Raw genomic sequence first — 13,436 nt, forward strand, 5'->3', positions numbered from 1 at the left:
ATCCTAAAAAAAATTGTTTTCAATAGCTGGATATTTAAATTTTTTTTTAATGAAAAGCAAATTTAAACCTTTACTCTTCCGTTACGCTTCAATTTTCCCATCTAGGGTCTGGATGCAGTAAAATCGTCTTTGGAAAAGTACAATTTTTTTCCATATAATTTGTTTTAGAGAAAAAATTACCATATTTATTGAATCTAGCCAAAGTTCTCAGATTAACCATTGAAAAGACTTAAACGTATCAACTGTGTAGCAATGGTATTTTGATTACACTTAACTTGGACCAAGAAATTAGTTATATGTTTTTGTTGTTGTTATTAAAGTTTCTGGGGTTCTGCTCTCCCTGTCTTACTTCAAATAAAAATATTACTTGATATACAAAATTATGCACACTGAAAATGTTTAAATAATTTGATGTAATCATTGTACCTAGAATTACTCAAAATGTACTTCACATTTATGGTATAATATTGGCGGATAAACTTTTTCTGATTGAACTCTTTAGTGCAGGCCGGAAATTTACATAAACATTTAATTCTGTAACTGATATTAAATTTGACAGTTGTATAGCAAAAACTCCATAAACTTCCAGACACAAAGATAAAAAAATTAGCTGCATCGTAGTGTGAGGCGTACGCAAGAAGACACTTTCCAGAGTGAGCCAACAAGTGAAATACATACCTAGTATCTTACGTGCCTTAACACCACAATAGTCTTGGAATTACTTAAAATCAATAATTTGCTTTGAACTTTAAACATCGACATCCCAAACGAAAAGTAACATTTTCAAAATTTTTACATTGTATTTCTTTGTAAAAATTTTGCAAGAGTAACTTTTTGTTTGGCACGTCGATATATAGCTTCACCAGCTCCCAATATTTATCAGTATGTTAGCACGCATAACTTGAGCATAAGTTAAGGGAGTGGCAAGTGCACTTAATATAAAAAATATTAGTTTCATGCTTAAACTTTTCTTTCAGTTTAAGAATGGCTTCATCACTGGCGAACTCCGTCAAATTTCTCTGAGGTGCATGTACATTTGAAACAACTTTTTTTAAACTTAAATAGTGATCACGATAAGCGACTGAGAACCGATCGAATACTAGCCACCAAAACAAGATTTTCTGATTAGCCGCTTGTTTCAGTAACTATTAACGAAAATTGGTTTGCTTCAAACTCCAACACTTTTCTAAATTAACTGCTAGATGAAATATCATTGTTCTGCTGAATTTTAAAGACAGATTTGGTAATGGGTTAATAATGAAGGTGTGGAAATTTTTGTGGGCAATTTTATTTAAAAATATTACATTTCACAAAATCGTGAAATAATAAAATAGTTTACTTATTAGATTGTTCCAATTTATAATTACATTAAATATATTTTAATTATATACACTTTTCCTCCAGTTTAAAAAGTTCAAAAATATATATATCATTAACACATTTAAGTAAATTTACAGCAACATACATATAAACTCAAATTCATATTTTACCAATCTCATTTCCAATTAAAAATAACAAACAAATTAAAACTTTTTAAATCAAACTAATTACTATAATCAATTTTAAAAAATCCCAAAAGATTTCTTAAAATAATTTTTATTGACATATGTATATCAATTCCTTCATATTGAAATTAAAATCATATAAAAAACTCAATTTATGCTCACTAACATAATATAAATCAATGACAATTTCACTCTCAAAAAATTAAAGAAATCAACTTTTCATTCCCTATCAACAACTTGGACATACATTATGCAGAGTACAATTATATATTGAACATATCGCACACTAACTACAAAAGAGTCACAACTTAGAATTTTTCAAAATCGGTTTTTTTCCATAAACCAATTCACAGTACACATCTCTAACTGCCCCTTAAATTTCGTTGTCATTATTTTCTTCTTTAACTAGAAAATTACCGTTATGTCAGTTTTGGTGTTGATTGCATCGCTTGCGCTCTATCAACTAAGGAGTACTATTATTGTGTCAATGTGCTTAAGAACGAGTGAACAGTTTTTTTACGCATAAAGTGTATTATGTTAAATTCTGACTATCTTGTTGCAAAAAACTTTTAAACTTTATTAATTAAAACTGTGTATTTTTATACGTAAAGAGTGAGTAAAGTTGCTTGTATTATTGTGAAATGTGCCTTTTTTGATGGAATAATTGCGAATGTACGAGTAGGAAGTTTTCTTAGAAATAGTCATAATTCAAAATTGCTATATATTTTGTCCTTAAACAAATAATTACAACAAAATTTCGTCAATTCATTTTATAATGAAGGTATCCTTCTTTGTAAAACTGGATTTCAGTATAACATTACAGACATTTTCGCATAAACCGTTTTTTTCTCTCCTGAACATTTACATTTTTTCAAGTTTTGACTCTTTTGTAGTTAGTGTGCGATATATTCTGCATAATACAAGTTTTAATTTTTGAGTAATTGTGCACACAAAGTTGCAATCTACTATTATTCAATCTCATCCTAGGTTCTTCAATCACATCACGATAAATAACAATATTTCTCAAACAACATAGAAATAACACAACCAAATATTAATATACATAAAATATTAATACAACAAATAACAATAACAACAACTAAAAATCAGTTATCAAGTACTTCCAATCATCAAAAGATTGGGTACTTTACATCACTACTAACATAAACTTTTAACGCAAATTAACACACATAGGTTATCTACTTTAGTTATTATACTTTGTTTTTATAAATTATTTTTAAATCATTTTACTTTGTATAATATTTCAAAATGAAAATATTGGAAGTTATCAAAAAAACATCTTTTAAAAAAATAAACAGCCTAATTCTAAACAAAAATTCCGTGCGAGTTTTTTCCCTTCTCCCAATCCTCGTATTCTAAATAAAAATTTCTTGTGAGTTTTTTCACTTCTCCCTTTCCTCCTATTTTAAACAGTGTTCGAAAATGCGGAAACCGGTTATGGGAGAAAAGTAGGTATTATGAATGTGAGGGAGATTTTTCAGCTATTTCATAGGACTTTTTTCACTTGTTAAATTAAAGGGAATGCATCGAAATAGTTAAAGGAAATTGGTTCTTTTAAGAAAGAACACTTATTTGTACAAATTTGTGCTAAAATATTTTTTTACATTCTACCACAATATTCTCACTCAACAACAACAACCACAATATTCTTTATTTTAAGTCGAAAAGTATATCATAAGCAACGGAAGAGCTGTTCGTATATTTGATGCAGCCATCCAGAAGAAGGATTAAATAGATTTTGGCATATGAATTTGCTTTGTAGAATGAATGCAGGCAACTTCGGCGGATTTGTGTTATCCCGCCGGTCTTCTTCTTATGCCCCTCTGTTGATGTTGCTGTGGCACCAATTCATTAATCATTTCAGTGAATACCACATGAAATGCAATAATGTGCATTGTTATACCTTAAGTCCCCATTTTCAATTTTTTAAACAAAATAAGACATGCGCAACGAAATCTCAATTGACAAAACAGCTGACTTCGAAAAGAAAATTCGAAATTCCTATTCCCGAATTATTCTTCTCCTCAGGAGAAAAGAATTGGAGGAATTTTCCCGCGGAAATAAAAAAATTCGCGAGAACAAAATTCCGCGAGAATATTTAGAATTGGTCTGAAAAAGTTTAATACATATTTTCTAAATTCAAAATAAATAGTTTTAATTTAAACTATACTTGGATTTTAATTTTTGTTTTTCCAGCCTTTTTTGAAAAATGTTGGCAACACTAAATGTAGACCATGAATAAGAAAAATATAACCTTTATATTTACATATTAATTTGAATGTATCCAATTAAATGTTGTGGTCATTTTAGGCCATCAGTTCAGCCACTAATCCCAGGCAGGAGCAACCCCGTCGGAATCGTGGGAGTAATTCTAATCATGTGAATCATCATCCTGAAACATCATATGAACCTTTTAATAGGGTAGATCGTCAGTCTACCGCTACTAAATGACAACTTTACAACCGTTCCTAGCAATTATTTGTACCAGAAACAACATAAACTTGTTGAGAATTTGAAGATGCACAAAAAACATATTTTGTGCCATCAAATATACTACGTACACAAAATATATAAAAACGGTTAGCTATTAGCAAAGAATAACAACAAAGCATATTTAACAAAAGCAAAGAGTAGAATGTTGGCCTGTTAAATAGCTGACTCAACACAACAATAAATACAGGTAGCGAAAATTCAACACACTTCATTAGCAGTCGTTAGTGTGGTGTAGTGTATATGCGCATGACAACAACTTATAGATTTCATGCTATGACGCAATGAATAATTTTTGTTGTTGCCTAGCGCGTATTTATAATTCACAACACATTTAAATAATAAAACAATAAAGAACAAAAAATATGCATTTATTAAATTAAAAAACTTTTCCCATACCGGGAATCGAACCCGGGCCTTCTGGGTGAAAGCCAGATATCCTAGCCACTAGACCATATGGGACATTTACTTCTGCGTGACAAGTTGTACTTTTAAGATTGCTAAAATGCCTGTAGCCGATATTGTAATATACTGCTTAAATACAGCACCAAAATTAAGTCTACCAAAGCGATAAAGAATGATACAAATTTGGTTAGCTTGTTTATTTTCTTGATGGGTTTACATAAACACTTTGTCCACGTCGCTTCGCTTTTCTGCTTTGTAAGCACCTTGAGATAATAATAAAACGCCTTAAATTTTTTGGATAAATTATAAGGATTAATATTTCAATACGAAAAATCTGCTAAAAAATGTACAAAGGTTCACCAGCAATATACTCAAAGAGACAAATTATAATATACACGTATTAACGTAAGTACCTTACTCTTAGACTCAACTTCACGGTGTCAAACACACGGATATAATTTGTAGGATACAGAATATTTGTAAACTTCTTACCATTTTATATATAATGGCATTCGGTTCCAAGTCAACTCCACTTTGAATGCCATTATATTCTAAGCGTAATCATGTTTTTACCCTTGGGCCACCGCCGGATATATAATACAATTCCATAATGTCAATACAATTATCAAGGGATGTCAACAAACTTTTGTTAGCACAAGGATAACCTGCATCACAAATAAGGGTTGTCATTACAACCTACGTCTTAAGGACTTATCTACTAGGCACATTCACCTAGATTAGTGTCCTTTCGATTTTTCTTCAAAAAATTTCAAAAAGAAGAATGAGCACATATCCACTTTTTAAATTATCAACTAATATACACAAACGATACGCATCTCTCTAGCCGACCATGTTACTCAACAGGTATACTCATCGGTCTCAATTAAGGAATGTGATCAATCTTTTCTTCGACCTTCCGCAGAAAAATCATTGAAAAATGTATGCCTAGGTTAGAGCAGGTGAAGAGTCCGCTTTATCCTTGAGAGCGTATCAAGGGAACACTTTAGTGCCAACTTTCCAACGAATAAGATCGCATTACTCCAAAGGGATGCTTTATTGTCAACTCCGATAGCTGAAATGACCGCATTAATTCGAAGAGAATGCTTTATTGTCAACTTCAGCGGAGAAGGGACTGCATAGCTTCGATAAGAATGCTTTATTGTCAACTTCTTCAAAAGTGAACTCTCTCGCATGCAAGGAAAACCACATATGTCAGATGAAACCTCAGATCCCTGTGATTCATCCGAATCCTCAAAGGTGGAGACAACCTGTATACAAGTATTTAATATACAATATGTACAAGACATGATTGTCTTCTCCTGCTCACCGCGGGACAGTTTTTAACGACTGTGATAGGGTCGCGCCAGTGATGCGCGTGTCAACATTGCTCTATTTCGAGTAATACACCACTCTGGATTGGATAGCCATGGCATTATAGTCGCCTTTTACGGCCGTTATACCTACCTTAGGCATATTATGCTACCCCTAACCCGTTGGCGGAACTTAAAGAAACAAATATAATGAGCTAAGATTCCAATTTTGCTCCATGTAGTAAAGTGGTCATAAAATCTTGTTTTCCATATGGCTAGTATAAATTTTTTATCCGAGAAAAATTGTTCCAATAATCCGTTTATTTATAAAACTAGTAAAAGCACACAGAGTATATTAACTTTGATTGGATAACGGTTGGGTTCTACAGGTATAAAGGAATCGAGATAGATATATATCAAAATCATCAGTATCGAAAAAAAAATTGGATTGAGCTATGTCCGTCCATCCGTCCGTCCGTTAACACGATAACTTGAGTAAATATTGAAACATCTTCACCAAAATTGGTGCACGAGCTTATCTGGACCCAGAATAGATTGGTATTGAAAATGAGCGAAATCGGATGATAACCACGCCCACTTTTTATATATATAACATTTTGGAAAACACAAAAAAACTGATTATTTAGTAAATAATACACCTATAATGTTGAAATTTGAAACAAAATTTTAAAATGGGCGTGGCATCGCCCACTTGTGATAAAATAAATTTTACAAATATTATTAATCAAAAATCGTTAAACCTATCGTAACAAAATTCGGCAGGGAGATTGCCTTTACTATAAGAAATGCTTTTTATATAACAGATTTTTAAAAGGGTCGTGGATGAATAAAATAAGTTACATCTTTGCAACTTTGCTTTATATCAATGGTATTTCATTTCCCAAGTGGATTTATAACAACAAATAGGAAAAACTTAAAATTTTAAAAAATGAGCGTGGCACCGCCCCTTTTATGACTAAGCAATTTTCTATGTTTCGGGAGCCATAACTCGAAGAAAAATTAACGTAACGTAATGAAATTGTGCACACATATTTTCCATATATCAGAAAATATTTCTAGTAAAAATGGACGAGATCGGTTGAAGACCACGCCAACTTTTATATAAAAGATTTTTAAAAGGGTCGTGGACGAATAAAATAAGTTACATCTTTGCAAAAAAGAGCTTTATATCAATGGTATTTCATTTCCCAAGTGCATTTATAACAATAAATAGGAAAAACTTCAAATTATAAAAAATGCGCGTGGCACAGCCCCTTTTATGACTAAGCAATTTTCTATGTTTCGGGATCCATAGCTCGAAGAAAAATTAACATATCGTAATGAAATTGTGTACAGGTATTTTCCTTATAGCAGAAAATATTTCTAGTAAAAATGGACGAGATGGGTTGATGACCACGCCCACTTTTATATAAACGATTTTTAAAAGGGTCGTAGACTAGAATAATAAGCTATAACTTAGCAAAAAATTGTTTTGAATCAATGATATTTCACTTATCAAGTTTTATTGTAAGAGGAAATGGGGAGAAATTTTTTTTTTAAACGGGCGGTGCCACGTGTTATGTAGAAAAGTCATTTATCTGAAATGAAATGTATAACTGAAGCTCACGCTGAGTATATAATGTTCGGTTACACCCGAACTTAGACACGTTTACTTGTCAAGTATGAGCACTGCTTGGACGACCCGAAAATGTATACTTCTTTTCGTCCTTGACCTACTTTCCTCTGGTGAATACTTGCTTATTACATGCTTCTACTGTTATATGTTATAAAAAATATTTGCTGGCCGTGTCAGAGTCATCAGATCTTAAATTAGCAATTGAGGAGACTCGAAGCCTTAAATTTCCAGCATTTGCCAAGAAGTCGAAGTTCTTGTGCGATTTTACTACGACCGAAACTGAGATAGGAGTGCAGTCCATTCATCCGCTCAAAATGTAAATGGTTTGAAATTGAATTCAGTTCGACTTCACTCAACAACTTGTTAGTTCGTTATTAAACCTTTTTAGATTGGTGATGAGAAGTGGAAAACAAAATATAAACAAGGAAACGAAAGTGGGAGCCCGGGGCTAAAGAGGTAACAAGCTTTGAAAAAGGGGCAATTATAACTGAAAAGTATACAAATGCAATAGTACCTGAGTAAGTAAAAATCTAACTTGATGTTGCACTCAAATACAAGCAACATAAGCAATCTAGCTCTCTAGTTTTGCAAGAGCATATGTATGTACATACAGCTAAAAAATAGGTGAGTAGGTATTGTCAACCGCAGCTCGCTTCTCTAAAAAGGCCAACAAAACCATATCAAGAAATTGCACACGCTTTGGGGAGCAAGTGTAGAGCTGTAATGTGCTAAGGACACGATGGCAATAGGTACGCTGAACTGGCTAATAAATATAAAAAGCAACCAATAAGGAATTACCTGCTGCTTTGCTATCTTGTGAATACGTTTTTAATTTTCTATTATATTACATACTCTTAGTACGCATACTTAAGGCTAAGTCTTAAAAACCGGCATAGTCTATGATTTCCTAGATTTCTCAAATTTTCAAGCGAGTTTAGCCTGCGGTTTATGTCGTTTTTTCCGGGTACCAACAAACAATTCCCCTCACAACATTTAATATGATTTTATTACTGGAGGGGGTATGCCTACCTTCAACTTCTTTTTGCTTTGAATGTGTCCATGAGGAGCAAGCAACTTAGGGCATTTGGGAGGCCAACAAACATACGATTGCAATTACGCACTTCTACTGTTGACTAAAAGTGGAGTTTTGTGCGCCACTCCAACGTCTTTATGCTCAAATTTTCTAGAGCTCTAGCTTCGTTTGTCTATATGTACGAACATATGTATGTATGTATATATTTTGTGGGAGCTTTCATTATACTCAGCTGAGCAGAGCTCACAGAGTATATTAACTTTGTTCGCATAACGGTAATCGGTAACGGCATAAACTAATCGAGATAGATATAGACTTCTATATATAAAAATGATCTGGACGAAAAAAAATTCATTTAGCCATGTCCGTCCGTCCGTCTGTCCGTCCGTCCGTAAACACTATAACTTGAATAAATTTTGAGATATCTTGATGAAATTTCGTATGTAGATTCCTGGGCGCTCATCTCAGATCGTTGTTTAAAATGAACGAAATCGGACTACAACCACGCCCACTTTTTCGATATCGAATATTTCGAAAAACTTAAAAAGTGCGATAATTCATTACCACAGATGGATAGAGCGATGAAACTTGGTAGGTGCGTTGACCTTATGACGCAAAATAGAAAATTAGTAAAATTTTGGACAATTGGCGTGGCACCACCCACTTTTAAAAGAAGGCAATTTAAAAGTTTTGCAAGCTGTAATTTCGCAGTCGTTCAAGATATCATGATGAAATTTTGCAGGCACATTACTCCTATTACTATATGTGTGCTAAATAAAAATTATCTTTACAGCACATAAGTAAATTATGTCAACATTCAACTCCAGTAATGATATGGTGCATCAAAATACAAAAATAAAAGAACATTTCAAAATGGGCGTGGCTCCGCCCTTTTTCATTTAATTCGTCTAGAATACTTTTAAGGCCATAAGTTGAACAAAAATTTACCAATCCTTGTGAAATTTAGTAGGTGCATAGATTCTATGACGATAACTGCTTTCTGTGAAAATGGGCGAAATCGAAGCCACGCCCAGTTTTTATACACAGTCGACCGTCTGTCCTTCCGCTCGGCCGTTAACACGATAACTTGAGCAAAAATCGATATATCTTTACTAAACTTAGTTCACGTACGTATCTGAACTAAAAAAATAGCCGAAATCCGACTATGACCACGCCCACTTTTTCGACATCGAAGATTACGAAAAATGGAAAAAAATGCCATAATTCTGTACCAAAGATGAAAAAAGAGATGAAACATGGTAATTGGATTAGTTTATTGACGCAAAATATAACTTTAGAAAAAACTTTGTAAAATGGGTGTGACACCTACCATATTAAGTAGAAGAAAACGAAAAAGTTCTGCAGGACGAAATCAAAAGCCCTTGGAATCTTGGCAGGAATACTGTTTATGGATAAGACATATATAAATAAATTAGCGGTACCCGACAGATGGTGTTCTGGGTCACCCTGATCCACATTTTGGTCGATATGTCGAAAACGCCTTCACATATACAACTAAGGGCCACTCCCTTTTAAAAGCCTCATTAGTACCTTTAATTTGATACCCATATCGTACAAACACATTCTAGAGTCACCCCTAATCCACCCTTACTGCGATATCTCGAAAAGACGTCCACCTATAGAACTAAGGCCCACTACGTTTTAAATAATCATTAACACCTATCATTTGATACCCGTATCGTACAAACACATTCTAGAGTCACCCCTAATCCACCCTTACTGTGATATCTCGAAAAGACGTCCACCTACGTTTTAAATAATCATTAACACCTTTTATTTGATTCCCATATCGTACAAACACATTCTAGAGTCACCCCTGGTCCACCTTTATGGCGATATCTCGAAAAGGCTTCGACCTAGAGAAATAAGGCCCACTACCTTTTAAAATACTCATTAACGCCTTTCATTTGATTGCCATATCGTACAAGCACATTCTAGAGTCACCCCTGGTCCACCTTTATGGCGATATCCCTAAATGGCGTCCACCTATAGAACTATGGCAAACTCCCTTTTAAAATGCTATTTAATACCTTCCATTTGAAACACATGTCATACAAATACATTCCAGGGTTCCATAGGTTCATTTTGCTAAATGGTGATTTTCCCTCATTTTGTCTCCAAAGCTCTCAGATGAGTATATAATGTTCGGTTACACCCGAACTTAGCCTTCCTTACTTGTTTTATGTGACTTCTTTAGTAGTTTTGTTTTATTGCGAGTGGAATGCTAAAAACATTTTTTGTTAACCGAATTAGAAATTATTATAAACCTGAATTATTAAAAATAAGTCGACGTTCTTTGATTACTAAACAATTTTCTCATTTTCTTTAATTTCATTTTCTAGCCAAGTTTGCACTTAATTGTATTAAAATGGTTGTACCAGCAACCAAAACTTATTCCCTGGACGGCCTGTACTAAATCGTAAGAAATTGAATTAAATTATCAATTGAGACGAAAAGAGCTAAGAAAACCACATGCCTAGTGTTGTTTCGATACCACCTTCTACTAGGTATATGTACTTATATAAAAGAATCGAGAAACGTAATAGTTACCAAATTAAGTTTTGAGGGAAGGTACTCCATACTTACTCTTATAGTACTCTTTAAAAAGCCCAGTAAATCGTATGAAAATTTATCCGTTACTTATTAAAGCAACTCACTCACTCAAACACGCAATTGCCTCACAACGAAATAACCTCACAAAGAAAATGACTTTTCATATAAATTTGCGAGAGTTACCAGGCTTCCGAGCATTGCGAAGATTATGGTGAAGATAAAATAAAATTTTCCTAACGTTTATGCAAAATTTATGTACATTAGTTCATTTGCAAACGACTTTTGAACGATCAAAATATGTTAGGTTCCTGAATTCCTTTAGGAGAAAGACCGAAATTCAAAGTCAACGAATTGATTGTACCTTTAAAGTGTAGCTTCAGTCCTGCTAATTCCAATATCGACCAGATCTTTACGATACGCCAAGTCCTGAAGAAGACTCAGAAATTACTCCTATCAAATCGACTAGGGAATAAAGGCCAAATAATAATGATATTATGATATTTTTTTTTATTTTTTTTTTTAATAATGATATTTTTGTTTTTTTAAATTTCCCAGTGCTGGATTTTTTCTGGAAGGCAATTTACGTGCCATACGAAAACTAGCACTTTCAAATTTGTTAACCTAGAATTCCTCTGTCGAAATATTTGAAAGTGCGTCGATATGGCAACGCAAAATTTCCAAATATAGAAATATGTCAGCAAAATTTCAAAAATTGCAGGCGGCTTTATTTGACTTGAGTAATCGATACCTCGATACTGTGCCCACGTACTCGTCACCTGAACAGGTACTTGTAAGAGGTAATCGACTTTGAAAAATACTCGGTACTTGAGCAAAGCACCCGAGTATGTACCCGTATCGGAACAACACTATTGCCGTCTTCCAGTGAGTTTTACAGCTCCGGCTCACGCTCAATTCTCACGGGAATGCTCTGGATCATTGAGAGACTTGAGAAGCAGATGTCGTAATATTTTCGCACACGTTAAACGTGATAGGCAGATGTCGCCGCTGTTTTTCATTTAACTCATACGGAGAAAGGCTAAACAGCGACATCTATTTTTGAAAAAGTAGGTTTATTAAAGGCAGCGACAAGTAATTAACAAATTATCTGGCTCACAAATTGCACCAGACTTCTATCTGGATTTGTCTAGCTCAAATCGTTGTTGTTGCATTTACATGCAAAATTATTTATCTGGCTCAAGCTTTTGCCACCGGATGATGGCTTATATATGCCACTTAAATATTATTTTTTCTTGATACATATTCATATTTTGTAACTAGGTACTTAAGTAACTATAAAACATTCATTCAACTAAAATAAACATATAAGTATACATACATAGGTATGTATTTAGAAGAGATGTCCACATTGGCATACATTTATCCAATCGGTGTACCGGTGTTTAAAAAATATTTTGACTAACGATTTCTCGTATTTTATGCATAATAATTAAAATGAAAAAAAAAAAAACTAAAAAAATTTTCCCATACCGGGAATCGAACCCGGGCCTTCCGGGTGAGAGCCGGATATCCTAACCACTAGACAATATGGGACCACAATGTAACATATAGCAAGTGGCATTGTTAACATTAGAACAAATTTTCACCACGAACAATATTTTTCACCAAACTGTTAAATGCGCAATTACATACAGGGTTGCCGATTAAATGCAATTCTATTCGTTTGGGTATATTTTTAATTAATGACCACAAAGGTACCAAATCTATCAAATAAAGCCATTTTAAGGTTGGAAGGTTCAACTAAAGTTTTAAAACAGCCATGAAAGCTACAAACTTTTAGATGCAATTTTGAAAAAATGTATGAACCATTAAATTTAGAAATAATATCTATGCAAGTTGGTAGCATTCAAAAACTTCCAGGAATTTAAAGAATTTTTTCTTCAAGAGTTTTGGAAAATTTTTTCCTACAGCGTACGCACAAAATGCAACTTTTCTATGTAAGTATTTAGAATAAAATGCTCAACAATTCTTCCAGAAAACAGCTATTGTACTTGAATTGACTATAAGCTGCATAACGTTATAAAAGTTCTGACTAAAAATTTTCGAATATTTGTTACAGTTATTCAAACTTTTATTTATTTTTCTAACCTTTGTGACAGTTTCGAAATTAAGATTTATGTGGTTTCTACATTTTCAATTTAAATTGTTGAATATCTTCAAATAATCGATCGGCCGTGCATTTGCAGTATGTAATGTTACTGCAAAATAACGCTTTGGGGTAAAAAACATTTGCACACATGCTTAAAATATATTAATCTATAAATACAAAAAAAAAATGTATACATTTTTTATGGCGTAATTAACTTCAATTGCCAAGTCTGAAATTCCTTCATATTTACAAACGCAACATTTTGGTTGATTGTAGCTATGTTATTGGAATACATACGCTTGTGTTAAAAGCATCTATATGAAAATGTCACTGTAATCAGGCCCTTATGATCGTT

General features: G+C 33.2%; 2 non-coding genes across 2 annotated transcripts; both read right to left on the bottom strand.

The window, feature by feature from the left end:
- Window positions 1–4,406: 4,406 nt before the first annotated feature.
- On the bottom strand, window positions 4,407–4,478 carry TRNAE-UUC (transfer RNA glutamic acid (anticodon UUC)). The gene has a single exon. It is a non-coding gene; the product is annotated as a tRNA-Glu (tRNA).
- Window positions 4,479–12,453: 7,975 nt separating this feature from the next.
- Window positions 12,454–12,525, bottom strand: TRNAE-CUC (transfer RNA glutamic acid (anticodon CUC)). Its single transcript has one exon. It is a non-coding gene; the product is annotated as a tRNA-Glu (tRNA).
- Between the last annotated feature and the right edge of the window lie 911 nt (window positions 12,526–13,436).

Source organism: Eurosta solidaginis, chromosome 3, assembly GCF_040869045.1.
Source record: "Eurosta solidaginis isolate ZX-2024a chromosome 3, ASM4086904v1, whole genome shotgun sequence".
NCBI classification, from domain to species: domain Eukaryota; kingdom Metazoa; phylum Arthropoda; class Insecta; order Diptera; family Tephritidae; genus Eurosta; species Eurosta solidaginis.